Source organism: Moschus berezovskii, chromosome 8 (assembly GCF_049115385.1).
Source record: "Moschus berezovskii isolate FMDL1 chromosome 8, NW_MosBer_1.0, whole genome shotgun sequence".
Lineage (NCBI taxonomy): Eukaryota > Metazoa > Chordata > Mammalia > Artiodactyla > Moschidae > Moschus > Moschus berezovskii.
Genome location: NC_142467.1, coordinates 46,008,597 through 46,033,521, shown reverse-complemented (window position 1 = coordinate 46,033,521; position 24,925 = coordinate 46,008,597). Strand labels below are relative to the sequence as shown.

At 44.2% G+C, this 24,925-nt stretch overlaps 1 long non-coding RNA gene across 1 annotated transcript in view; it reads left to right on the top strand.

The window, feature by feature from the left end:
* The first annotated feature begins 427 nt into the window (after positions 1-427).
* LOC148777051 (uncharacterized) overlaps positions 428-24,925 on the top strand; it is a 37,127-nt gene continuing 12,629 nt past the window's right edge. The window contains exon 1 of the long non-coding RNA XR_016038022.1: positions 428-19,887. This is a non-coding gene — a long non-coding RNA (uncharacterized LOC148777051). The remainder of the gene's footprint in view (positions 19,888-24,925) is intronic.

Genomic DNA, 24,925 nt, shown 5'->3' with positions numbered 1-24,925 from the left:
CTTTTGAGTTCCTCTTCACTTTCTGCCATAAGGGTAGTGTCATCTGCATATCTGAGGTTATTGATATTTCTCCCAGCAATCTTGATTCCAGCTTGTGCTTCTTCCAGCCCAGCGTTCCTCATGATGTACTCTGCATATAAGTTAAATAAGCAAGGTGACAATATACAACCTTGACGCACTCCTTTTCCTATTTGGAACCAGTCTGTTGTTCCATGACCGGTTCTAACTGTTGCTTCCTGACCTGCATACAGGTTTCTCAAGAGGCAGGTCAGGTGGTCTGGGATTCCCATCTCTTTCAGAATGTTCCACAGTTTATTGTGATCCACACAGTCAAAGGCTTTGGCATAGTCAATGAAGCAGAAATAGATGTTTTTCTGAAACTCTCTTGCTTTCTCCATGATCCAGCGGATGTTGGCAATTTGGTGGGTAAACATGTACCGCAAGCAAATGCCGAAGTTCAAGGCCCACCTCAGCCACTACCAGGATGGACCCTGGTGTAGGGACCCTTCGGCAAGTCTCTTCCCCCATGGACCTCAGCTTCCTCTCCTGCAGCATGAGATGATGCCTAAGCCAGCCCTTTTCCTGGAATGCTGAGATGCACATAGCTTAGCAGACAGGAGGCTCAATGCGGGACTCCTCTTGGACAGGTTACTTGACTTCTTTGAAAGCCAGTTTACCTATATGTGATATGTACACTTCACAGATGGCTGTGAAGTGTAAAATGCCTGGCACAGACAATGCAATCAGGAGATACAAAGATCACTCTGTAATTTTACAGCTTAATGTCTATTGACTCACATTAGCCCACTGCTAGCAGGAAAAAGAATTTGGAAATGAATGTTTTCTTAAGGAAAAAAGTGGCCCCTTATGAATTAAGAACTCATGCTACATATTACATTTTTCTGTATCCTTTGGAGATTTAGTAACATTTTGGGAACCTCTTGCACCGTCAGTCCAACATTTGTGCTCTAGAGTATCTTTCCTCTATCAGCTTGGCCACTCTGTTTTGAATGTGTTGTGACACTAGCCCTAGTCTCTCTATTCTGAGTGTGTTATTAAGCTGATGTTGCATGAGTCAGTATAAATTCTGCTAAGAGCCAACATTTTCTTAGTTTCTGAGCATCAGTGCAGAAATGAGCTTGCATGGTTTCTTTGTGGTCTCTTTGTAAACCCCAAGGGTGTTAATAATAAGTCATATAACCTTATTTTTCTTATTATTTTAAAATAACTGGGTTTTAAATTAGTTTAATACATACACATTGTTTAAAGTATGAAGAGTGAAGAAGGTTTTGAGGTTAAAATCTTTTTTGCTTCCTACTTTCTGGCCCCTAGTTATACTCCCTAGTTATACATGTATGAACAGTATTTTATACATTCTTCCAGAAGTGTTTCCCTCCCTCCCTTTCTATATATGCCCTATGTAATTATCTTTATTTTACACAAATAAGACTACATCATCCTTCTTTCCCACCTTCCTCCCTTTGTGTATTTTTTATCATTGTATTTACTTTACATAAATGGGACTGTACTATTCAGACTTTATATCTTGGACATTTTCCCATGGGAATAGTTGTATATCTGCCTCACCCTTTTGAGTGGCTTTCTGGAATCCTATCAACCGAATGTACCCTTTAACCAATCCCTGTTGTTGGGCATTTTAGATGCTAGGAGAAGGCAATGGCAAGCCACTCCAGTACTCTTCCTTAGAAAATCCCATGGATGGAGGAGCCTGGTAGGCTGCAGTCCGTGGGGTCGCTAAGGGTCGGACACGACTGAGTGACTTCACTTTCACTTTTCACTTTCACACATTGGAGAAGGAAATGGCAACCCACTCCAGTGTTCTTGCCTGGAGAATCCCAGGGACGGGGGAACCTGGTGGGCTTCCGTCTATGGGGTCACACAGAGTCGGACACGACTGAAGTGACTTAGCAGCAATCTTCTGCTCTTGCAAACATTTCTGTAACAACTATCTCAGGACATATCTCTTTGCACACTTGAGAAACTTTATCTGTAACATAAGTTCTTATAAGTTTTAAAACCCAGAAGGACATCCTTCTGCATGTTCACCAAACCATCAGCCTGTTGCCGCTGATGTCAGACCTCCAAAAAGAGCTCATTCTGAGACTGGTGGCAGACTCAGGTACAATCCAAAATCTTGAAAGGTATTATCCACTCAGGTGGACACTCAGGTCCAGGTGGACAACACAGGCACAATCAATATCTTGAAAGGTGTTATCAATCTTGATTGTGAAGATAGGTAATAATGTAGCAAAGTGCCTGACGAATATCCAACATACCATTGTTACCTGATGAATGGTGGCTTTTAGTCATGTTTCCTTTATGCTTATGAACAACCAGTGAAGAATTTATCTCCAAGGCCTGAAGATAAGTATAACTAGAGTTAATGGGTTGGTGTCATATTAGCAAATTTTAGGTGGCACTACTTTTATGAAACTCAGCCATTTATTAAAGAAGAATGTCCAATGGAACAAGAAAGTCCTTTTCAGGTAGTAAAGGAAAACCTATGAAGCATTATGCTTCAATTTTAGAAATTTTCTCTGGTTGGATTCTCCAAGAAGCCCTGACATTTTCAACAATAGAAATCGATTGATAGCTGATAGGTATTAGTCGTGGCATTTGGGGAAAAAGAATTGCTAATTTAAATAATGTAGTATGGGTTTTGATCTTAGCAAGTCTTGAGAACACAATCAGGCATTTGGGTCCCATTCATTCATTCATCTGACAAATGTTTTTTTGAGCACCTGCTAGGTACCAGCAGGGTTCCAGGTTACAGGGGTGGAACATAAACTAAATAGCCACATGACCTTGAACACGCCTCTTTCCCTTCTGCAACTTTATCTTCCACATCTTTAAAAGAAGCTGGCTGGACTATATTATCTCCAAGGATCCTCCCAGATGTATCATTCTGCCCCTTTCCTCCACGCATTCTTAATGGTGATCTCGATGCAGTGCTGCACTACTTGACAGGCATAGCACATGGAATTACCACAGAATCCCTCACAGGAGCACTGCCAAATTTTGGCCAATGGATACTCTATTAGTTTCCTCAAACTGCTCCCACAAATGGGGTGACTTAAGACAAAAGGAATTTATTCTCTTCCAATTCTGGAAGTTCAAGTGTGAGGTCAAGGTCATCAGGGCCATGCTCTCTCTGAAGAGTCTGCAGAAGAATCCTTCCTTGCTTCTTCCCACGTTCCAGTGTTGCCAGCAATCCTTGGTACTCCTGGGCTTGTAGCTGCATCACTGCAGTCTCCGCCTCGGTCGTCACGTGGCCTTTTCCCTGAGGGTCTGTCTGTGTGTCTGTTTTCTCTTATAAAAACAACCATCAGTAGAGTAGGGCCCACTCTAATGCAGAATGACCTCAGCTAGTTACACTGCAAAGACCCTATTTCCAAATAAAGTCACATCCGAAGGCTCCAAGTGGACATAAATCTTCAGGGGACACTGTTCAACCCAGTCAAGATACTGTTTTCTTTTGCTTCTACCAAGTGTATGGACTGTTACAACAGGGTCTGCCAGCAGACCCTGAGCTGGGGAGGTCACTCAGCCTGGGGCAGAGGGACACTCTGTGAGGAAGAGGTAAGGAGCATACCTGAGCATCAAGGCTGGCAACAAAGGAAGGAGATGTGTTGAGTGGAACCTGTGAGACTGCCTTGCAGATGGGTACAACAGGGTGAGAAAGGCCAGCCTGTGCACCCAGGACGTTCCAGGCCGTAGACAGCAACATCGTGTTAGGAGGGGCAGTGGAAAGAGAAAGAAAACTGTAAGTTTTCCTCCCCATTATAACTGGGAGAGTTTCTAATGGTGCTTTCAACATGATTGCTTCTAATTAGTTGTTGGTTGCTTTGGTATTGTTTTGAGTCATTTCTTCCCTTCTAGCTGAGCACCCAAAATGCAAGGATTTAAAAGGGCAACCCACATGCAGGAAGGCAGACAGTGGGGCTTGGAGAGAAGGGTTCAGGGCTGTAGCTCTGGAGCCAATTCCAGGATGGAACCTCTGCTTTCCCCTCTTATTGGCAGTGTGTCTTTGGGAACATTCGTTTATTTCTCAGAGCTCAGGCTCCTTAGGTGTAAACTGGGGATAATAATAGAAACTTCTCATAGGATGGTGGTGAGGAGAATAATTCATGTACACCATGAATAAAACAGTGCCAGGAGCATAAAAATGTGCTTAATATATGTTTGTTGCTATTAACATATCTACTAATCTCCCTGCACTAGAAGAGTGTTCCCAACAAAAGATAGAAACATGTTTTATGTTTCTCATATTAAAAAAAAAAAGACCTTTCTTCACTCTATTTTCTTCCAACACCTGCCCTTTGCAGCAAAATTTCATAAAAGATTTGTTTGTCTTCTGTGTCTCTAATTCCTTTCCTCCCGTTCCATGGACAGGCCTCTGCCCCTCTCCCAGTCCCTCCACTGACAATGTTCTCAGTCAGGGTGGTTCCCCGTGACCTTGATGTTGCTAAATCCGGCGATCAATTCTCAGTCCTCACATTACTTGCCTGGTCATCCACTTGTGACAGATGGCCACTCCCTTTCTCCCGAAACACTTTACCACTCGGGTTCCTGGGACACCTCTGGCTCTTGGAGCCGCCCTTGAACTTCTCTTTTTCATCTACACTCCCTTCCTAAGTGACTTCAGCCAGTCTTAGGGCTTTAAGTACCACCTACACTGACATCTCACACACTTAGAATGTCCAGCATGAACGTTTCCCCTGAACCTAGTTCAGCATCTCCATTTGGATGTCAAATAGACATCTCAAAGTCAACATGTTCAAAATCTTGATTCCTGATCAATGCTTCATGGAGGAAACCTCTTCCTCCCACTGTCTTCCCCACCTTAGCAAAGTGGAAACTGTTTCCTCCCAATTACTCAGGGTGAAAACATGACAGTCATCCTGACTTTTCACTTTCTCTTACACTCTGCATCGAATCCATCAGAAAATCTTGATAGTTCTACCTTCAGAACAGATCCAGAATCTGACTATTCATTACCTCCACTGCTGCTACTCTGGTCTGAGCCACCATCACTCCTTGCCTGTATGACAGCAATATCCTCCTAACTCACCCATATTACCTCAGAAGCCTCCCAACTGAGCTTCCTGCTTTTTCCCTTGATTCCTTGCAGTCTGTTCTTGACCTGGAAGCCAGAGAGGTTGCACTCCTGGCTGCATGTTAGAATCACCTGGAAAGTTTCAGAAATTTCACTGCCCAGCCCATATCTCAGACTAATTAAATTAGAATCTCTGGGGGTAGGACCAGGGCACAAGTGTGGTTTTCTTTTTTTCTTTTAAGTCAGATCACGTCACTCCTCTGCCCACAAACTTCTAATGTCTTCTCACCTCAGAATAAAAGTCAGAGTCTCCAAGATAGCCCAGGGGGCCTCACGTCAGTGACTCTCACACTGCAACAGCATCTGATTCACCTGGGGGGCTTGTTCAAACAGGCCACCGGAACCCACTCCCAGAGTTTCTGACTCAGTGGGTCCAGGGCAAGGCCCGATAATTTACATTTCTGCTTAGCAGCAGCAGCAAGTCTCTGGTGCTGCCCAGCTGGGGGCCACACTTGGAGACCCAGCACCTTGTGTGATCTGGCCCCACCACCTCTCAGACAGCAGCTCCTGCTGCTCTTCCCCCTCTCGGTCTATTCCATTCAAACTGGCCACCTTGTTCGTAACACGGCCAAGTGTCCCTCACTTCAAGGCCTTTAATCCTTGCTGTAGCAACTCCCTGGGTGTCCCTCCCTCATCTCTCTCACGTCCAACTTAGATGTCACCTATTAATGAGATTTTGCTCTTATTGCAAAGTGCTCCCCTCCCCCCCACAAACCCTCTTCCCTGCTTTGCTTTTCTATGATTCTTTTTCTGTATTTCTTCTGTAGTTTTTTCATGTATATTTACACATATGAAAGTGAAGTGAAGTCACTCAGTCGTGTCCGACTCTTTGCGACCCCATGGACGGTAGCCTCCCAGGCTCCACCGTCCATGGGATTCTCCAGGCAAGGATACTGGAGTGGGCTGCCATTTCCCTCTCCAGGGGATCTTCCCAACCCAGGCATCGAATCCGGTCTCCTGCATTGCAGACAGACGCTTTACCGTCTGAGCCACCAGGGAATTTACACATATATGTATGTACATTTTCTGTCCCCTACCCACAACTCACTCAAGAAAGTGTAAACCTTATGAGGGGTAAAGACTTTGTTTTGTTCACTGATATGTCCAGAATGTCTAGAACCATATCTGACACTCAGTAGGTTTCAATACATACAAACAGGAAAAAGTGAACAAAACTCAGAGACAGACAGGAATGCCTTAGTTCTGCTGATAACCACGAGAGGCCGCTGTCGTGTCGCAGAATGGACAGCAAGGCTCACCGCTGCTCTGCCTCCCACAGCCAAGGGCCTAATGTAGACCCTGGGTGGAAAACAGCACATGGTACCTGGGTGGCCATGCAGGCCCAACTGGGGCCTGGGGACATGTTTGTTATTGCCTCCTAAAGCCTCATGCCCAACACCAAGCCAAGCTCCTCCTGGAGATTAGCCGCAGCGCATATCCTCACTGCTTTTGGAAGGCAACACATCAGGATGAAAGCGTTTGAACAAGTCCCTGATGGGGTTTGATGGATACCAGCTCCTGGGGACAGAGAAGGCAATGGCAAGCCACTCCAGTACTCTTGCCTGGAATATCCCATGGATGGAGGAGCTTGGTGGGCTGCAGTCCATGGGGTCGCTAGGGGTCGGACACAACTGAGCGACTTCGCTTTCACTTTTCACTTTCACACATTGGAGAAGGAAATGGCAACCCACTCCAGTGTTCTTGCCTGGAGAATCCCAGGGACGGGGGAGCCTGGTGGGCTTCTGTCTAAGGGGTCACACAGAGTCGGACACGACTGAAGTGACTTAGCAGCAGCAGCAGCAGCTCCTGGGGAAAGGCTGAGGAGAAGTAAAGTCAGTCTCGTCCAGCTAGACACAGCCCACGGGAAAATTAGATAGCGTGGGGCAGTTACTTCAAGATTATATCGAAAAGCCAAATTCTCAAGAATTCCAGAGGGGAGTCGTGAGGAGCCTAGCTTGAATGTATCCCTCCCTGGATCTGGGATATTCCAGGGCCTGCTCTTTCCTCCTTCTTTTTTAACATAGCCATCTATCTATCCAGATGAACTGAAGGCTCAGAAAGAATTCATTTTCATCCTCTATAACATAATATGTAAAAGCTCTGGGCTTAGGAGTTAAAAAAAGTTTTAGTTGCACTTCCAGCTATGTGTCTCAAGTCTTTCCTTTTCTGTTTCCTACCTCATGGATTAGTTATGCTGATCAAATGATGAAATAGTATGAAAACTCTTTATGAACCATCTAAACATCATATGGCAGTTTTGATGAGGGTGGGGCTGCTTTCACATATAGCACTTGAATCCAGCAGGAATTTAACAGAAGACCACATGCAGCATAGAATCAAAGTGAGCCAATTCAGTTGCTCAGTTGCGTCTGACTCTTTGTGACCCCATGGACTGCAGCACACCAGGCTTCCCTGTCCATCACCAAAACTCCTGGAGCCTACTCAAACTCATGTCCATTACATCAGTGATGCCATCCAACCATCTCATCCTCTGTCATCCCCTTTTCCTCCCGCCTCCAATCTTTCCCAGCATCAGGGTCTTTTCAAATGAGTCAGTTCTTTGCATCAGGTGGCCAAAGTTTCGGAGTTTCAGTTTCAGCATCAGTCCTTCCAATGAATATTCAGGACTGATTTCCTTTAGGATGGACTGGTTGGATCTCCTTGCAGTCCAAGGGACTCTCAAGAGTCTTCTCCAACACCACAGTTCAAAAGCATCAATTCTTCACACTTGGCTTTCTCTATAGTCCAACTCTCACATCCATACGTGACTACTGAAAAAACCATAGCCTTGACTAGACGGACCTTTGTTGGCAAAGTAATGTCTGCTTTTTAATACGCTGTCTAGGTTGGTCATAGTTTTTCTTCCAAGGAGCAAGCATCTTTTAATTTCATGGTTAAAAAGCCCCCAAAAATAAAGTCAGCCACTGTTTCCCCATCTATTTGCCATGAAGTGATGAGACAAGATACCATGATCTTAGTTTTCTGGATGTTGAGCTTTAAGCGAACTTTTTGACTCTCCTCTTTCACTCTCATCAAGAGGCTCTTTAGTTCTTCTTTTCTTTCTGCCATAAGGGTAGTATCATCTGCATATCTGAGGCTTTATTGATATTTCTCCCAGCAATCTTGATTCCAGCTTGTGCTGCATCCAGCTCAGCATTTTGCATGATGTACTCTGCATATAAGTTAAATAAACAGTGTGACAATATACAGCCTTGACATACTCCTTTCCCAATTTGGAACCAGTCTGTTGTTCCATGTCCAGTTCTAACTGTTGCTTCTTGACCTGCATGCAGATTTTTCAGGAGGTAGGTCAGGTGGTCTGGTATTCCCATCTCTTGAAGAATTTTCCACAGTTTGTTGTGATCCGTATAGTGAAAGACTTTGGCATAGTCAATAAAGCAAAAGTAGATGTTTTTCTGGAACTCTCTTGCTTTTTCGATGATCCAGTGGATATTGGCAATTTGATCTCTGATTCCTTTGGCTTTTCTAAATCCAGCATGAACATCTGGAAGTTCATGGTTCACATACTGATGAAGCCTGGCTTGGAGAATTTGGAGCATTACTTTACTAGCATGTGAGATAAGTACAATTTTGTGGTAGTTTGAGCATTCTTTGGCATTCCCTTTCTTTGGACTTGGAATGAAAACTGACCTTTTCCAGTCCTGTGGCCACTGCTGAGTTTTCCAAATTTGCTGGCATATTAAGTGTAGCACTTTCACAGCATAATCTTTTAGGATTTGAAATAGCTCAACTGGAATTCCATCACCTCCACTAGCTTTGTTCACAGTGATGCTTCCTTAGGTCCACTTGACTTCACATTCCAGGATGTCTGGCTCTAGGTGAGTGACCACACCATCGTGGTTATCTTGGTCATGAAGATCTTTTTTGTTTAGTTCTTCTGTGTATTCGTGCCACCTCTTCTTAATATCTTCTGCTTCTGTTAGGTCCATACCATTTCTGTCTTTTATTGAGCCCATCTTTGCATAAAATATTCCCTTGGTATCTCTAATTTTCTTGAAGAGATCTCTAGTCTTTCCCATTCTATTGTTTTCCTCTATTTCTTTGCACTGATGGCTGAGGAAGGCTTTCTTATCTCTCCTTGCTATTCTTTGGAACGCTGCATTCAAATGGGTATATATTTCCTTTTCTCCTTTGCCTTTCACTTATCTTGTTTTCTCAGCTATTTGTAAGGCCTCGTCAGACAACCATTTTGCCTTTTTGCATTTCTTTTTCTTGGGGATGGTCTCAATCACTGCCTCCTGTTCAGTGTCACAAACTTCCATCCATAGTTTTCAGACACTCTGTCAGATCTAATCTCTTGAATCTATTTGTCACTTCCACTGTATAGTCGTAAGGGATTTGACTTAGATCATACCTGAATGGTCTGATGGTTTTCCCTACTTTCTTCAATTTAAGTCTGAATTTGGCAATAAGGAGTTCATGATCTGAGCCACAGTCAGTTCCTGGTCTTGTTTTTGCTGACTGTATAGAGCTTCTCCTTCTTTCGCTGCAAAGAATGTAATCAATCTGATTTTAGTGTTGACCATCTGGTGATGTCCATGTGTAGAGTCTTCTCTTGTGTTGTTGGAAGTGGGTGTCTGCTATGACCAGTGCATTCTCTTAACAAAACTCTATTAGCTTTTGACCTGCTTCATTTTGTCCTCCAAGGCCAAATTTGCCTGTTACTCCAGGTAGCTCTTGACTTCCTACTTTTGCATTCCAGTCCCCTATAATGAAGAGGACATCTTTTTTGGGTGTCAGTTCCAGAAGGTCTTATAGGTCTTCATAGAACCATTCAGTTTCAGCTTCTTTAGCATTACTCTTTGGGGCATAGACTTGGATTACTGTGATATTGGATAGTTTGCCTTGAAAACGGACAGAGATCATTCTGTCATTTTTGAGACTGCATCCAAGTACTGCATTTTGGACTCTGGTTGATTATGATGGCTCCTCCATTTCTTCTAAGGGATTCTTGCCCACAGTAGTAGATATAATGGTCATCTGAGTTAAATCCACCCATTCCAGTCCATTTTAGTTCACTGATTCCTAAATTGTCGATGTTCATTCTTGCCATCTCCTGTCTGACCACTTCCAATTTGCCTTGATTCATGGACCTAACATTCCAGGTTCCTATGCAATGTTGCTCTTTACAGCATCAGACTTTACTTCCATCACCCATCACATATACAACTGGGTGTCGTATTTTCTTTGGCCCCTCCCCAGCCGGGAGGCAGAGGCAGTTTTTCGACAGCCAGAGCTTGAAGGCAAGGGGCTGCTGCAATCTCAGCCCCAGAGACAGCATCCTCCACCAAACTTTGAGCAGGCTCCCAGCTGTTAACCACATCTTCCTGAGATCCTGGATGGTTGACATCTGCCAGGAAGGTCTCAGCCTGAGATCAGCTCTCCAGAGGAGACATACAGCACACCTGAGACGGTGCTCTTGCAGTACAGCGGGGAAACCAAGGTGATTAAGGTGCACGGCCCACCTGGGACAGTGCACTCGCCAAGCACCCTATGAGAGTAAATGTTCACTAAATATTACTTCACCTCTGACTCCTCACTAAAGATGAAAAAGCAAAGCACTGAGAAGCTAAATGTTTAGCTGATATTTCCCAGTGTGTTTTCCCAGACTTTGTGGTCAGTCCCTGGACCATCTCCAGATGAGGTTTTCCTCTTTGCTGCAGTTAATGGTCAAACATCTTGACTTTCTTCAGTGTCCTCTTAGCCAAGGTGGCACCCAATCAGAGAGGACCCATCAGAAGCTTTTGTTCAGCCACTCTTCCCTCTTGCTGTCCCTTCTTTTCTGCTCCCCTTCCCATAGGTCGAAAAGAATAGGACAAGGAGAAGTTAAAAGCTTCCTTGGTCATCAAGAGAATTAAGGTGAGGAGAAGGGATGACGTGGAGGGGAGAGATCTGTGGTTTGGATCATGCCTGCACTCCAGTCAAGAGCCTCTTAGCCCTAAGCCACCCACTTACGCACAGCAAGATTCACTTAGTCACTCAGTCCAGAATCGTATTTAGTATTAGAGCTGAAAGACCTCAGAGATTATTTCATTTTCAGCCAAACTTTGTGCTTGGTAGATGAGACATCACTGGGTGATTAACTTGCCTAGAGCCTCACATTAGCAGAGTCACCCCAGCCTCCCTCCCAGGGTCCTGGTTCCCTGGCCTGTTTGCCTTTTACCACTTTGACTCCCATGACCTCTCCATTCTCTACAGGGCTGTCGCCTAGGAGCTTGCATGGTCAAGGCTGCAGTGATAGATTTTACCCTCCTAGTGCCATCTTCCCCCCCACCCCCACCTCCAACACTTTTGCTCTACTGAGAACCACTTATTCAAACCATTTTTGCTGCCTCCTGGCTGCCCAGGACCCCACACTGAGGTAACCTCCTTTGACAAAAATCCATGTCCTGAAGCTTCCCCTCTGACCATTTCGCTAGCACAGTTTACCTTTCTTATATCCCAGCCAACAGTCAAATTCAAAAGGAGATCTGATATGTAAGAAGTTCCCCCATGCATATGACTGAAAATGAACTCAAATTGTTGTGAGGTTGTTTATTTTTAAAACTGGGCTCCTAGAGGAACAAAATCTCTACCCAAAGAGATAAGGCCGTTAAGGCAGAGAGAATTCTAGGAATTCTGATGCAGAATACTCTGCCCAGCATGCCTCCAAGTGTCCAGTGGAGACAGCCACCAGCCCTGCCCGCGTGTGATACTAGCCTTGAGTTAGCGGTATGTGTGGTTTCAAGCAATAGTCTGATAGTGGTTTGGTCTCTTTCCTGAATCTAAGAAATTCTTTGGTCTTCTTATCATAGCAAATCTAAAGTCGTTTATCTCCATTTCCTTGGAGACTGTTTTAATCTGTTTCTCTTTTTCACTTAGTGCATGCAGTCAGAGTGAAAGAAAACCAGGGTCTCTAGGGGGAGGGTGCCAGCTGCTCTTTGACTACTTCTTGTAGCAACTCTAGAGGCAATTAAATTCACTGCTTCCGAAAATGTCAAACACCAAACCCCAAATGCCTTATTTCCACAGGACTTTACCTCTTTCCTAAAATGCTTCCTAAGATCAATGTAAATGTTAATTGTAATAATTAAATTGGTGCTTCCGTCAGCTGTAGTGGATTTCCTCTCCATGTCATCCTGATTTGGGGTGATCCTGAGGGATGCAGAGAACCCGATGGTCAGGAACTGGAATGACCACACACCCCTGTTTCTATCTGCTATCCTGGCATAATTGTTGATAGTGCCTTTCTCTCTCAGAAGTGTCCTGGGTTGACTGATAAACTCTATTAAGAGCATGGGCTTGGGAGTGAGTTTGACCTGAATTCAAAGCCTAACTGGCTCTTAGTAACTGAGTAAACTTGGACAAGTTACATAAAGTCTAGGAACCTTGGTTAGCAGATCTGTTATTCCCCACCCCCCACCGCTGTTTATAAAGTCATTTGGAAGGATTGACTTTGCACAGTGCCAAGCACATGCTAAAAATGTGACCTGAGTTATCTCTGATTCTAGAATTAGCATCCATGTACATCCCTCTTACCTGTGGAGTCCCCACAGAGAGATTCCATTGAGGGATATTTTGAACTGGAAAAACATAACCAGACAGACTCAGATCCCAGTTGCGCTATTTCTAGTTCTGTGACCCTGGGCAATTGAAATGAACTATTATAGCCTCACCTTACTTGTCTGAAGTGGGGATAAACATCTCAGGGCAGTTTCAACTTTCAAGGAGAAAATGAGATAAAGGTATTGGAAAGCACTGTGCCCTGTGTACTAATAAAATGCTGCTTCTTACTGTTATGTTTAGGGGAAGTGAGGCACAGAGAGATAAGAAGAATTGCCCAAGTACACAACTAAGGCTCCCCAGTGAGAGAGGGAGCTGTCTGGCCCTGTGCACTCTCCACTTTGTCTTATAGTCTCTGAGAACTATATTCTCCCTCCTCCCAAGGTCATAATCATATCCTAAGCCATCAGCATCATTTCCAGTGCTGTATCAATCCTCCTCAGGCTCTCCCCTACCTTACCACAGAGATTCAAAACCAGCAAAGGAATTGTCATGATGACATGCTGCTGGCCCTGGGGCTTCTGGATTAGAACCAAATTTCATGTTTGTGGAATAGACGTCAATTTGCTGGCTGTGTGACATTGAGCAAATTGCTTCACCCTGCTGAGCTGCAATTTCCTCTTGTGTAAAAAGAAAATGATAGCCCTGCAGGGTGAGCAGGGAACTAGAGTCATCCTGACCCCCAAACCTGTGCTTTTAACTTTGATCCTCTACGTCAAGTTCAGTGGCGGTCCAGCCCCATGGCCATTTGGGCGTCAGTCAAGATGAAAGAACCCAGGTTGCAGGTGTGTGAGGTTGGCTTGAAAAACTGGGGATTTGAACGAAGGTATGAGATAGAATGCTTTTGTTTTCCATACCTATGAGCCTCTAGCAGAAACTGACACCTGCAGATCAAGTCCAGCCTGCTGCCTGTTTTTGTAAATAGAGTTTTATTGGAGCGCAGTCATGCCCATTTGTTTATGTACTACCTCTGGCTGCTTTCTGGCTGCTATGGCAGAGATGAGTGGTTGCAACAGAGACCAGACAAACTGCAGAGGCTAAGATATTTACTATGTAAACCTTTACAAATAGATTTGTAATTCTACTAGAGAGTAAATGCCACTTAAGTTTTCATAATGATAATTAACAGGAATACCTGATGCAATCACGTGCTTGCTCTGTGTCAAGCAGCATTCTGAGGGCTATATATGTACTGTCTAATTGAATACTTGCAACAGTCCCATGGCACACACACACTTTTGTTCCCATTTTATGCGTGAAGAAGCTGAAACAGAAAGAGGTTAACTTGCTCAAAGTAAGTGACACAATTGGACTACTAATCTAGGTAAAGTATTAGACTTCCTTAGAAACTTTCACACCCATTTCCTTTCCTGATAAACTTAGTCACTCATGATATGAGAGAATTTTAGATAGTTCACAGCACATTAGAAAGCATCCTCTCCTATGGTTAAAATAAAAACACTTTCCCTTTTAAATTCTCTTTAACGTTATGACTCTCCCTTTTCAAAAACTGAATAGTCTCTTCACATATAGCACTACCTTGCTAAAATTGAACTGTGTTGCTTCGTTTCATAGCATTTATTTTTACAGTCACCTTCTATTTGTGGTAAATGATCCTTGCTTTCCCTTTGCAGCAGTTTCCTTTCAAAATAAATTTATTTAGGAATAAAAAACCGAATCAACTCAATTAATAAAGAAAGCAGGTTCATAAAGGTACAGATGGTGTGTAAATATGACAAAAATCATGACAACGGCACAGAAATGAATGGCAGAGCCCAGAGCCTTGGCCCAGGACTCAGGCAGTTCAGCTCCCAAGCTCAGTCAGCTGCAATTTTTTATGTGGCCGTGGACACACCAGTGCCCCGTCTCCACCCCCAAGCTTCAGGTTCCTTATCTAACGAGAGAGGGAGTTGAATTAAATTATCTCTAATGTCCTATGGCATCTCAGTTTATTCTTCCCAGCCTGGAATTCACTGTTCCTTCACTTGAGCCAAGATTAAATTAGACTTGTTAGAGATCCATCCTTTCAAGTACTATAAACACAAAGGACTTGATGGCACTCCTTGCATCGCTCCTTCTTAGAGTAAGCCTATTAATCCCCTCTCCCCGCCCCAGGTTCCTGCAGAAAAGAGAGATTTGTACCACAAATGCATATGGTACAAGATTCAGTTTGTGCTTCTGGCTTATAAATTAAACAGGTCCAGGTTGGTCAAGGGCCTTTACTAGGAGGAAGATAAGGCTTTGACATTTCCTCATTCATAGTTATTCCACCTGGACCCAGCAGATCTGGTCTGATGGGCTTTCTTTCCCACTGGAAGACCCTGTGTCCGCTCACCCAGAGACAGCCATAGTCATAAGCTCACAATGGCTGGGGGGAAAGCAATAGGATTTCTATTAGAATCCATAGGATGCAGCACTTCAAACGGGCTTCATGTCTATATGAAAAATGTCCTGAGCAGTCGTGACAATTGTGGAAAGATCCAATCTTCTTTCCTTTAAGGAGACTGAGGGATAGAGGGGCACCCAGGGGCAGTAACCTATTCACAGAACACTGCTATATTTAGTTCTTTAACCACTCCCCCACCACCCCACCACATCAATTCTGAGAGGTAAGAATGATCAACATTGTCATAATCATCATTTATCATTCGTTTTATTGTACACTATTGTATAGATTAATAAATTAAAACTCAGAAACGGTCCAGTCCCCTATAACTTCAATAGAGTCCTAACGGGTGTAGGTGTTGGGTTTCCCTGGTGATTCAGATGGTTAAGAATCCACCTGCAATGCGGGAGACCTGGGTTCGATTCCTAGGTTGGGAAGATCCCCTGGAAAAGGGCATGGCAACCCACTCCAGTATTCTTGCCTGGAGAATCCCCATGGACAGAGGAGACTGGCAGGCTCTAGCCCATGAGAATCTCAAAGAGTCAGACACGACTGAGAGACCAAACACAGCACAGCACAAAACAGGTTATCACTCCCAATTTTATATGTAAGGAACTTGAGATTCAGGGTAAGTGACGGAGTCAGGTTTTGAACCCAGGACTGACTCTCTGCAAGTCTTTTTCCTGTGCTACCTCACATGCAGGCCTCAGGCAACTTTGATGTAGTCCTTAGCAGGAGAGAGGGAGGGAGAGGGAGAAGCAGGCAGGCTGGATTCCAGTCGAGGTGATAGTAAGAGAGGTCACATCTTCATAAGGGCACCAGGCCCACCCAACAACAGTTATTTTTCATCCCTCATGTTTGTATAAAGTTCCAACACAGTCAATACAATGCACATTTTCCCCCAGCTATTCATGTAGACTTGAAACCACCTGCCAGTCCTTCCCAACAGTAGCATATCAGGTATCTATGGCCAAAAGCCACATGGGTCCCCCCTACCACTGCCAGCAAGAAACTGGCATGGTTAAGAGCCATGTTGTCTGTCTTGATTAAAATTCTTTCCCACGGGCTCTTACTTAAGCCCCATTAACAGTCTATGAAGCCCAAGTTGTCTGGGTGCTAGGACCTCAGCCTACAGGGAGTCTCCATCTATAGTGGGCACTATTCCACTACTCCATCAGTCATGTCCCACCCAGAGCCCTCGGATCCCCTTCACCGTTTCTGCAATCCCTCAGCCAGCTTCTGTGTGCTCTTCTGATGAATCACGCCTGCTACTTTCTGCAGAGGCCTGCCTCCGGCTGTTGGGTCTGCTCTGCCCTGGCTTTTGGAGAGCTGGAAGTCCCTGAGAACCAATGACCAACGAGGGCGGGAGTCTGAAAACTCAGCTCTCTTGCCTCAAGTCAGGGCCAGACCTAAGGTGTCACTTAACATTCCAGAGCTCCCCCAGGGATCAGGCTGGGACTGAGCATGAAATCACAGCTTTGCCTGTCCTCTTTCTGCTGCCTACACTCCCTCACCAGTTTCTCCTTGAATAATAAATCACATGCAAGCACAGTATCATCTCAGGGTCTCCTTCTGGGAAACCTGCCCTAAGACACCCTCTCTCATCCATCATATACTTTCTTTTCCCCTGGGCCTATAGACTATATTCCCTTGAATAAACATCCCCTCCCCATGATCGTCATCAGTCTTCCTTGTGGAAGTTTATCTCATGAATATAAACATGGTAAACAGGATGACACAGTTCAAAGTTATCTACTCTATCAGCAAATTTCTACGTGATAATAAACTAACCTGGTGGTATCTGTGTTCATTTCCATCTTATATATAAAGTCTCTCAAATAAGGAAATTTCGTTATATGTAATGGCAAACTTATCCATTCCTTTTACAGGAAAAAAAAGTGAGAAATTTAGAGTTGGGGTTTTTGCCTTTTTAAAAAATTTTTTGGCCCATGCATTTATTAAGTGGTTCATCTATTCATTAACCATCGATAAGTTATGTAACCTTTATTTTTAAAAGTAAATGCTTTCCTGTTGCTTATTAAGGTGATATACATATATGTGAAGTCAAGTGGGCCTTAGAAAGCATCACTACGAACAAAGCTAGTGGAGGTGATGGAATTCCAGTTGAGCTATTTCAAGTCTTGAAAGATGATGCTGTGAAAGTGCCGCACTCAATATGCCAGCAGATTTGGAAAACTCAGCAGTGGCCACAGGACTGGAAGAGGTCAGTCTTTATTCCAATCCCAAAGAAAGGCAATGCCAAAGAATGCTTAAACTACCGCACAATTGCACTCATCTCACATGCTAGTAAAGTCATACTCAAATTCTCCAAGCCAGGCTTCAGCAATATGTGAACCGTGAACTCCCAGATGTTCAAGCAGGTTTTAGAAAAGGCAGAGGCACCAGAGATCAAATTGCCAACATCCGCTGGATCATGGAGAAAGCAAGCGAGTTCCAGAAAAACATCTATTTCTGCTTCATTGACTATGCCAAAGCCTTTGACTGTGTGGGTCACAATAAACTGTGGAAAATTCTGAAAGAGATGGGACTACCAGACCACCTGACCTGCCTCTTGAGAAACCTGTATGCAGGTCAGGAAGAAACAGTCAGAACCGTACATGGAACAACAGACTGGTTCCAAATAGGAAAAGGAGTACGTCAAGGCTGTATATTGTCACCTTGCTTATTTAACTTATATGCAGAGTACATCATGAGGAACGCTGGGCTGGAAGAAGCACAAGCTGGAATCAAGATTTCTGGGAGAAATATCAATAACCTCAGATATGCAAATGACACTACCCTTATGGCAGAAAGTGAAGAGGAACTAAAGAGCCTCTTGATGAAAGTGAAAGAGGAGAGTGAAAAGGTTGGCTTGAAGCTCAACATTCAGAAAACAAAGATCATGGCCTCTGGTCCCATCACTTCTTGGGAAATAGATGGAAAAACAGTGGAAACGGTGTCAGACTTTATTTTTTTGGGCTCCAAAATCACTGCAGATGCTGATTGCAACCATGAAATTAAAAGACGCTTACTCCTTGGAAGGAAAGTTATGACCAACCTTGGTAGTATATTGAAAAGCAGAGACATTACTTTGCCAACAACAGTCCGTCTAGTCAAGGCTATGGTTTTTCCAGTGGTCATGTATGGATGTGAGAGTTGGACTGTGAAGAAAGCTGATCGCCGAAGAATTGATGCTTTTGAACTGTGGTGCTGGAGAATACTCTTGAGAGTCCCTTGGACTGCAAGGAGATCCAACCAGTCCATTCTAAGGGAGATCGATCCTGGATGTTCATTGGAGGGACTTATGCTAAAGCTGAAACTGCAATACTTTGGCCACCTCATGCAACGAGTTGACTCACTGGAAAAGACTCTGATGCTAGGAAAGGTTGGGGGCGGGAGGAGAAGGGGACGACAGAGAATGAGATGGCTGGATGGCATCACCAACTCTGTGGACATGAGTTTGGGTGAACTCCGGGAGTTGGTGATGGACAGGGAGGCGTGGCGTGCTGTGATTCCTGGGGTCGTGGAGAGTCGGACATGACTGAGCGACTGAACTGAACTGAACTGAACTGAACATAAATCCTTTGTGAAAATATTAGAAAATACAAAAAAATATTTAATTCAAGGATATATATGTAAGCTAACATCAATCAGCCCTTTTTGGTAAATTTTTACTCAATTGTTTTTTCTATACAGATATTCATGAATAATTGTGATAGACATTACTCATGTCTATCACTTGGTTCTCTTCTCCTTCTAGGTACACTGGACAATTATACTTCCTTCCCCTCACCCTCACCCCCACCCCCACCCTTGATATTTGGCATGGTCATATTGTTACAGAAAGAGCAGTCTAGCTGCTTGCCACTCAAAAACCAATAAAGAGGGAAGGTTGGCAGAAAGGCCAGTTTGCTTTGATTTGGTTGGTGAAAGGGAGAGCAATTCCTGTCCAAAAGCCAACTCCCCCTGCTCCACTGACAATCAGTGGATAAGATCTTTTTATCAATTTACTTATTTTACGTAAATAAATAGCACAGTCAGCTCTGACAATCATCTTGCAATTAGTCATGCAGTGGTCTGATCAGCGTCATCTTGATTGCTTTAAGTATAGTCTGTCTTTAGTTCCAATGTTGGTTTGTTCCCATTTCTTTGAGGCCCGTTCTTGAAATTGTGGCAGCTTATGTCATGGCTACAGGCTGGTCATCATGTAGTTAACTTCTTCGACCTGGTGGGGGTTTCATTGTCTATAAGACAGCTCATAGGATATGGCTCAGAATATTATCTATAGCCTTTGAGAAGGAGGTAAAGGTCCTTGGGTTTGCTTACTCACCTAGCCATTATTGTTTGGTCTCATCTGACTATTTTCCTGTTTCTGCATTTTCTCACTTCTCTTAAACTTATTCTTTTGCTAAAGTTTTTCCACAGACAAAGATAGGCTGAGGACATGGTGAGCAAGGACCATAGGGTCCTGCTTGGTTTCAATATGACTTGGTTTGGTCAATGAAATGTGAGCAGTGTATTTAAGGACTTATTTGTTATTCTCCAGGCTTCCCAGGTGGCGCTAGTGGTAAAGATGCTGCCTGCCAATGCAGGAGACATGAGACATATGTTCGATCCCTGGGTCAGGAAGAGCCCCTGGAGGAGGGCATGGCAACCCATTCCAGTATTCTTGCCTGGAGAATCCCCATGGACAGAGAAGCCTGGTGGGCTACAGTCCATGGAGTTGCAAAGAATTGGACATGACTGAAGCAACTTAGCACACAAGCACCTGCTAATCTCCATGCCCTCTTTCATCACTAAGGTAAACCCTGAAGCTTCAAGTTGAGATGGTGACTCTCCCATCATTCTGGGTACCTGAAAGATTACGATAGCAGAGCTGCCTGCCAACCGCAAATGGGCATGTATCATATGCAAAATATAAACTTGTTTTGAGCCATTAGAACTCAGTAGATACAATAGTTTGATAGTGGTACTGTAACACAGTACCACAAACTGCATGGCTTAACACCCTAACTTACTGTCTGACAATTCTAAAGATTAGAGGTTCAAGTTTAAGATGTTAATGTGGCTTGATCCTTTCTGAGGGTTGTGCAGGAGAATCTGTTCCATGCTCTCTGCTAGATTCTGGCAGTTTACTACCTATCTTTGGCATTTCTTGGCTTGTAAAAGCATTACCCTGATTTCTGCCTTCATCTTTGATTTTTTTTTTTTTGATGTGGACATTTTTAAAGTCTTTATGGAATTTGTTACAATACTGCTTCTGTTTTATTTTTTGACTGTGAGGAATGTGGATTTTAGCTCCCTGACCAGGGATTGAGCCTGTACTTTCTGCTTTGGAAGCAAAGTCTTAACCACTGGACCACCAGGGAAGTTCCCTCTGCCTTCATCTTCACCTGGCATCCTGCACATATACATATCTGTGTCAAAATCTCTTTTCTTTAATAAGGATACTAGTCATATTTGATTAGGGCCCATCTTAATGACCTCATCTTAATTGTATGTGTAATGGTCCTACTTTCTAATAAGGTTACATTCTGACTCATTTGAAAAGACCCTGATGCTGGGAAAGATTGAGGGCAGGAGGGGAAGGGGAGGACAGAGGATGAGATGGCTGGATGGCATCACCGACTCGATGGACATGAGTTTGAGTGAACTCCGGAGTTGGTGATAGACAGGGAGGCCTGGCGTGCTGCGGTTCATGGGGTCGCAAAGAGTCAGACACGACTGAGCGACTGAACTGAACTGAGTACTGGGGAGTTAGGACTTTAATATATGATTTTTAGGGAGGCACAATGCAACCTGTAACAGCGGGTGTTTGTTAGAGCAGTTTATTTTAGCCTATACTGACCAGTATAGCACTCATCCTTCTCATGCTGTTTTTTAACTTCCTGTTTTCACTTTATGTGGTTAAATAACTTTCCCCTGCTCACATAACCAGTAAGAGGCAGAACTGGAATTCTAATCTAGGTTTTTTTGATTCAATAGAGTGTATTTACAACTAGTTTCCAGAGGTTGATCCCTGACAGTTCAAGTGCATTGTAGCTCAGCACAATACCCACCACTCCCCATTATATTCCAGAAATTGAGGGTGAAAAGTGAAAGTCAGTCAGTCATGTCCAACTGTATAGTCCATGGAATTCTCTGGGCAAGAATACTGGAGTTCGTAGCCTTTCTCTTCTCCAGGGGATCTTCCCAACCTAGGGATCAAACCTACATCTCCCGCATTGCAGGCTGATTCTTTACCAGCTGAGCCCAGAAATCCAGGGTAAGTACTGCTTATCTTTGGGCTTGGCCTGTTGTGTTTCCTACACGAATCAATTTACCATTTATGTTACCTGTTGTCTCGCTGTGGGCACTGCCTTTGCAACCTTGCACTATGCTATCGTCCCTCTGTAATAAAGATTAAAATGGTAACATATGACCTTCCAGGTCACCAAAAATCCTCGAGTCATTAAGACAATCTGAGCCACTCTCACTGTAAGCTCCCCTTGTCCCTGACTCTCTCCTCCCTTGAGCACAGATGAAGGAACTAAGTCCCCATTATCCATCTTGTACCTGTTTTCTGCCAAGAAAATTTCCTCTCAAAGGAATGAGCCAGTAATAAAAATATTGGATCGATTAAAGCAAATAGGTTGTCAGGTAATGGCAGCTCCTTCTGTGTACATCCTTTGTAAAAGAATCTCCCCATTACAAGGGACTCAATCAAATGGCAACTTTCATTCCCGATGTATGCATCTCCTAGGGCAGAGAAAAGAAGAAATCCTGCTTTGTAAAGCTTATACCCAGGCAGAGAATAACAGAAGCTCTTCAATCTCTTATTGCTTTTTCCCTCTCGCCATTCCTATTGAGCATGATGTCTTTTTTATCCAACACCAAGGGGCTTTGTGTGTGTGCTACTCCTCATTAATTTGATCACAGAGGGCAGATCTAAGATGTGATTCAAGTAAATGAAAGGTTCTCCAGAAACTATCCAGGTATAGGCATTCTTTTCTAAGCTCTCATCCGTGCCTTTGAATTCATTAGCTCGGAGCGCACAGCACTTCCAAAGAGGCACGTAGACAGCATACACACACCCCGGAGAGCCCGACTCTGCAGACCGGCGTCAAGTCACCTTCTCCCAACCCCAGTCAACAAGACGCACATCATGTTTACTCCAATTTTCTCATTAATTTTGCTGGCTGCCTGACAGTCTCTGCCTCTCTGGATTAGATTTCTGGAATTAGACTGATCTTAATGCTGCTGGAGATTGGCAGGCCCAACCCCCTCCTTCCAGGCAAAAAAAAAAAAAACCCATCCCCATTTTGCAGATGAAGGCAACTGAAGCTGTGCCAAGGAAAGACGTCTCTGAATTGGTGAATGCTGGGGAGACTTGCCTTAGTGTCCAGGTCAAGTGATTTGCCTAACCAGAAAGAAACCCTCACCAAAAAATCTCTCAGGCTGCCTGCCATTATACTGCAGTGTACAGCATTGGTCCAGGATTTAGATGAGGTGTTTTAAAATGCAGCACTTACCCAGAAAGATTGCTATAATAAGCCATTAATGCTTTAGTGCAAATGAGTTTGATCAAATTGACTTTAGCCACCTGGCAGGGTCAGAAGGGACATAGCAAGATAAATTCTAGTGAGTAAAAAGGATTCAAGAAAGGCAGCAAAGGCAGGAGTAAGAAGGAGCCCAGCACCCCAGGAACATCAAGTGGACATTAGGTATCAGGTCGGGGAATGAAATAGAGTGGCCAGAGAACTCAGGGAGGCGGTGCAGACAACTCTTAATCACTTAACAGTCTTGGGTAGGGGGGACTTGCGATGATGTCAAGCAATCTGTGACCTTGAACAAGCCCCTTAAAAACCTCTGACCCCATTGCAACTATCAGAAGCTGATAACAGTGGTTTATCCCCCCAAAGGCAAAGGGATGAATTAGAAGATCCCTTTCTCACGGGGGTTCTGTGGGTCAGACTGAAGTCTGGTCAGTGAAGATGTCCTCTGGTTTAACCCTTCCAAGCCTTACCATCATCTTTAGAGCCAGGTAGACTTGGTCTCACGGAGAAGGCAGTGGCACCCCACTCCAGTACTCTTGACTGGAAAATCCCATGGACCGAGGAGCCTGGTGGGCTGCAGTCCACGGGGTCGCTAAGAGTCAGACACGACTGAGTGACTTCAGTTTCACTTTTCACTTTCATGCATTGGAGAAGGAAATGGCAACCCACTCCAGTGTTCTTGCCTGGAGTATCCCAGGGACAGGGGAGCCTGGTGAGCTGCCGTCTATGGGGTCGCACAGAGTTGGATATGACTGAAATGACTTAGCAGCAGCAGACTTGGTCTCAATTCTGAGCTCCACCACTGCACAATTCACTGGACAACCTTTATTGTTATTGTTGTTCAGTGGCTCAGTCACGATGGACTGCAGCAAGCCAGGCTTCCCTGTCCTTCACCATCTCCCAGAGCTTGCCCAAACTTATGTCCATTGAGTCAGTGATGCCATCCAACCATCTCATCCTCTGTCATCCCCTTCTGTCTTTCCCAGCATCAGGGTCTTTTCCAATGAGTCAGCTCTTTGCATCAGGTAGCCAAAGTATTGGAGCTTCAACATTAGTCCTTCCAACCTTGGGTGAGTCTAAATCTCTCTGGACTTCAAGTTTCTCATCTACAAACCATAAAACCTACCTCACTGAGTTGTCAGGAGGTTTCATTAGGGCAATGTAGGTATATCACTTAGTACTGATGTTAGGCACAAAATACCCTCAGTAAGGTGTTCATTGGAAGGACTGATGCTAAAGCTGAAACTCCAATACTTTGGCCACCTCATGCGAAGAGTTGACTCACTGGAAAAGACTCTGATGCTGGGAGGGATTGGGGGCGGGAGGAGAAGGGGACGACAGAGAATGAGATGGCTGGATGGCATCACCGACTCTGTGGACATGAGTTTGAGTGAACTCCAGGAGTTGGTGATGGACAGGGAGGCCTGGCGTGCTGTGATTCATGGGGTCGCGGAGAGTCGGACACGACTGAGCGACTGAACTGAACTGAACTGAATAATAAGCTAGCTTCCATGTGTTACCACCACCATCATTACCATCACGCCACACCCATCAGTGATTGTCTGCCTCCTGGTTGACAGTCCAGCAACATCCTGGTGAACGGAGTGGGCTCTGGAATCAAACCATCTTGGTCTCAAATCTGGGCTCTAATGAGGATCAGATATGTGATCTTGGGCAAGTTATTTATTCTCAGCTTAAGTTCCCTCATCTGTAAATTGGAATAATAAAAGTACCTACCCAAAGGTGAGGATTCAATGAGATGACCCATACAACTTGCTGCGGATTTCAATGAATGGAATGTGGGGAACCCCAAAAGTCCCTTTTTTACCCTCTGCTTTTCTCTGTGGTTCTCCTTTTTTGTGACAGATGTGATTGAATAGGAAGAACGAAATCCAGTTCTATGGGTGATCAGAATAGATGCAAAAAGCCTTGCTTTTCAACCAAGAGACAAAGAAGATCCCTGTGAGCCATCTCAAGGAGCCAAATCTGGTTTCATCCAGCTTTCATTGTAGCATTCTGTCTTCTAGGCTGCAGTACAGAAAATTAGTTCCCCTGAAGCTGTCCCCTTCGGAGTGGAACTGCAGAAGATAAAGAGCAGCCAAAGAAGTCTGAACAATGGAGTTCTTTGTCATTAATCTTTTCATTAGCACTTCAGAGAGGAGTGATAATAAGAATTCACTGTCAGCTGAGCCCCTACCTTCTAAATTTGTATCTCCCTCCTGGAACCTTACCGTCTGTCCCTCTCTTTTATTATTCTTTCCTTTCCCTCATTTTCTATCTTCCTGTTTCCTTCTGACTCAGAAC